This window comes from Eschrichtius robustus, chromosome 17 (genome assembly GCF_028021215.1).
Source record: "Eschrichtius robustus isolate mEscRob2 chromosome 17, mEscRob2.pri, whole genome shotgun sequence".
In the NCBI taxonomy this organism is placed as follows: domain Eukaryota; kingdom Metazoa; phylum Chordata; class Mammalia; order Artiodactyla; family Eschrichtiidae; genus Eschrichtius; species Eschrichtius robustus.
Window position 1 is genome coordinate 27,591,859 of NC_090840.1, and position 4,290 is coordinate 27,596,148.

A 4,290-nucleotide genomic window follows, 5' to 3' on the forward strand; every position below is an offset into this window, starting at 1 on the left:
AATGCTCAACAGCATTAATTATTAGGTACTTGCAAATGAAAACCACTATGAGATACCACTTCACATCCACTGGGATTGATAAAATCAAAAAGACAAATAATACAAAAGTTGGCAAGGATATGAAGAAATTGGAAAACTCATAGACTTCTCATAGGAATGTAAAATGATGCAGCCACTTTGGAAAAAGTGACTGCCAGTTCCTCAAAATTCAAACATACAGAAAATGTATAAAGAAGTCTTTGCACTCCTAGGTATATACCCAAGAGAAATAAAAACAAATTTGTGTACCAATGTACATAGCAGCCATTATTCATAATACTCCAAAAGTGGTAACAGAACAAATGTTCATAGATTGATGAATGGATAAACAAAATGTGGTGTATGTATACAATGGAGAATTGGTGCTTAATGATTAGTTCAAAAGAGTGAAGTATGGAAAAAGAAAGAGACAAGGAAATTTATTTTAGAAAAACCTGGAAAATACAGTCTTTGCCAACTGACCAAAGTAAACATCATCAGTGATAAGTAATCTTGACAATATGTAACCTGTTACACTATAAGAAGTGTGTTTCACCTCTACGGTATTCTCACTAAAAACCTATAACCTTAGCCTAACCATGACAAAAATATGCAATAAACCCAAATTGAGGAACATTGTACAAACTGCCTGTTCAGTGCTCAAAACTGTCAAGGTCATGAAAAACATAGAAATTCTGAGAAACTGTTACAGCCAAGAGGTGCTTAAGGAGACATGACAACTAAATAGAATGCGGTGTCCAGATGGAATCCTGGAACAGAAAATTGTTAGGTAAGATGTAAGGAATCTGAAGAGAATACAGACTTATTTAATAAAAATGTATCAATATTGATTTATTGATGCAAACAAATTGACCATACTAATGTAAGATGTTAATAATATTGGAAATTGGGTATGCTGTACTCAATGAAATCTCAATTTTTCTCTAAATCTATAAAGTTCAAAAAAAAAAGTCTACTAAAAAAAATCTCATTTATAATGAAAAAAAAGTTGCCAAATAATAAGTCCAACCAAAAATAAGCATGAAGTGCTCACTTCAGCAGCACATATACTAAAATTGGAACGATACAGAGAAGATTAGTATGGCCCCTGTGCAAGCATGACATGCAAATTCGTGAAGCATTCCACATTTTTTGCAAGAGGGAGAAGATATGGGGAGATATGTATTATGTATGTATATGTATACATATAGCTGATTCACTTTGTTATAAAGCAGAAACTAACACACCATTGTGAAGCAATTATACTCCAATAAAGATGTTAAAAAAAAATAAGCATGAAGCTCATGGACAAAATTGTTTAAATTTATTGAATTAAACAAATGGTGAATTTTCTACAATGCTTATAGATGAAAATATTTAATAAATTCGGGTCTCTCAAAATCATTCTATTAATTTAATGCAATCCAATAAAATTCAAGCAGTGTTTTCCACAGAATTTGAAAAGAATCTGCCTAAAATTTACATGACGTAGAGCCAACAATAAAGACATTTTTAAGAACAAAAATTGTCTCTATTTCAAGACAAAAGACAGAGCATTTCAAAAATTGTGTAAGAGATAATTAGACCAATGAAACTAAATAAGGAAAACAGATGCAAATCCACCCTCTATGAAAAGTTTGTGTATGAGAGCAGAAGCATTATATATCACTGGGAAAAAAGATGAACTATTCAATAAATGGTGCTTGTTTAATTGGAGGTCCATATGGAAAGAGACTGAAACATAACTTTATCTCATATGATGTAAAACATAAACTCCAGATTTAATTTCAAAACAAAAGTGAGAAAAGCAAAACATCTAGAAGAAATTAAGATATTCCCTCCATAAGATTATGAGTGCTGAATGTAAAGCGTTTTAAGGAAGGTAGATTAGCCTTTATTTGATCAACCCCATCACCAAAAATAAAGAAATGCCAGTTAATTAAATATGATTGAAGGCATCAGAGAGAACCAAAGTAGCCTGTAGCCATGTCCAAAAACATCCATATCCTGAAGAGAAGGGAAGTAAGTTATGTGAGACCAGCATTTGGTGCTACCTTTTCTCTCAAGGCATTTGCAATCTACCAATGGCAAGATAGGCATCTGAGAATCTGGGCAGCACTTGCAACCATCTCACAGAACTAGAGAAACAAGAGTTAGAGTTCAGGATCCATCAAGGTAGAGGCTCTCTGGTAATGAGCCCTGGATTCAAGGTGGGTCTCCCAAAGGAGTAAAGACAAACCAGAAATAGATCACCCATACAGAAAAATAAAACCTGTCACTGACACACCTCACTTCTTGAGTTTAATATGGATATTTACCTTTGCTTTAGCTATGAATGAGAAACCAACAGACTTTTGGCAACCCCACATGTCTAAAAGACAAAGAGTGAAGTTCAGACTCCCAAAGAGGAAGGCCTTATAAATACTCTAGTTTTTCAGTTGAAACTAATAAAGTTCTCAACAGAGAATTAAAGGAAAAGTGACAAAAAAGAGCAAATTATAACAGAAATGGGTAATAGAAACCCACAGGGAATCCAGATATTGGAATATCAGATATACCCTTTATAGTAATAGTAAAACATATTATGAAGTAAATTGAGAAGATACAGAACTTCAGCAAAGAAAAGGAATATATAAAAGGAATATAAATAGAAATTTCAGATCTGAAAATATAAAAAAATAAAATAAAGAATTCAATATATGAGTTTAATGGCAGATTAGCCACAGTGTCTTCTCTCCAAAAAAGAAATCAGATTAATGAGGTGGAAGATAGTTCTTTGATCCAATTCCAAGCACAGAGAGAGATGGGAGGAAAAAGGATGGAAAATACACCAAAGTACTTAAGAGACAAAGGGGATGTATTAAAAATACCTAACATAACCTGTAAATAGAGTCTCAGAAGGAAAGGGCAAAGAAAAGAGTACATAAAGAATATTTGAAAGAAAAAAGCAGATAATTTTCCAGACTGATCAAATACACAAATAGAAACAAAATAAATAATCAAAGGCAACCAAATAAGATCATAAAAGCAGGCAGGAAGAAAAAAAAAATTGACCAATTAGCTAGAATAAAAACAATAGAACTGACAGCTGACTTTTCTATAAAAATTATGGAAGCAGAAGATTTTACAACTGAATTTTTTTTTAAGTGACAAAAATGCACTAACATAGAAATCTATTCACAGAGAAAATGTGCTTGAAAAATATAGGTAGGGACTTCCCTGGTGGTCCAGTGGTAAAGAATCTGCCTTACAATGCAGGGGACATGGGTTCGATCCATAGCCAGGGAACTAAGATCCCACATGCCGTGGGGCAACTAAGCCCGCATGCCACAACTACTGAGCTCGTACACTTCAACTAAAGGCTGCATGCTGCAAACTACAGAGCCCATGTGCCCTGGAGCCTGCACGCTACAACTAAAGAATAGAAAACCCACATGCCACAACTAGAGAGAAGCCCACGCACCACAGTGAAGAGCCCATGCACCACAATGAAAGATCCCGCATGCCTCAATGAAGATCCCAAGCACCACAATTAAGACCTGATGCAGCCAAAAATAAGTTAAATAAATAAATAAATAGTAAATAAATCTTAAAAAAAGAAAAGAAGGTATATTTTCATATATACTTTTTCAGATATATAAAAATTAGGAAAATGTATCACTATTGGATCTATATTAATGAAAATACTTAGGGAATACTTTAGACAGAGGGAAAATGATCTAATAGAAGCCTGGAAATTCAGAAAAGAATAAAGATTGAAAATATTGAATGTATAAATAAATCTAAATGAATATTGACTGCATACAAAAACATTGCTGTCTTGTGGGATTTAAAAATTATGAATAATTAAAGTAAATGACAAACAAAAGAAAAATCAGAAAGTGAAAAATAGAGTTAAAGTGTTTTAAAGTCTTTGCATTGTCAGGGGAATATTAAAAACATTACGTTAAGTCAGACTTCAATAAATAAATAATAAAGTATTTTCTCGTGTAACCACTCAAACAATATTTTTAAAATATGACAGACAAGGGGATAAATATTAAAAATGCTTAATTAAACCAAAGAATGAAAAAAGGAGAAAAAAGAATGTTTAAAGCTCGTGGGACAAAAACAGTACAAATAACCAGATGGTACATTTAAACACAAACTGATGAGGAAATATACTAAATACACCAATTAAAAAATAAAAATTGTCAGACTGAACTTAAACAAAGACATAATAAACCATGATAAACTGAAAAGAAGGTAAAAAAATCAGAAAAAAGAATTTCA

General features: G+C 32.5%; 1 non-coding gene across 1 annotated transcript; it reads left to right on the forward strand.

Moving 5' to 3' along the window:
• The first annotated feature begins 1,064 nt into the window (after positions 1-1,064).
• Positions 1,065-1,171, forward strand: LOC137751648 (U6 spliceosomal RNA). Its single transcript, XR_011070899.1, has one exon. It is a non-coding gene; the product is annotated as a U6 spliceosomal RNA (small nuclear RNA).
• The last annotated feature ends 3,119 nt before the right edge of the window (positions 1,172-4,290 follow it).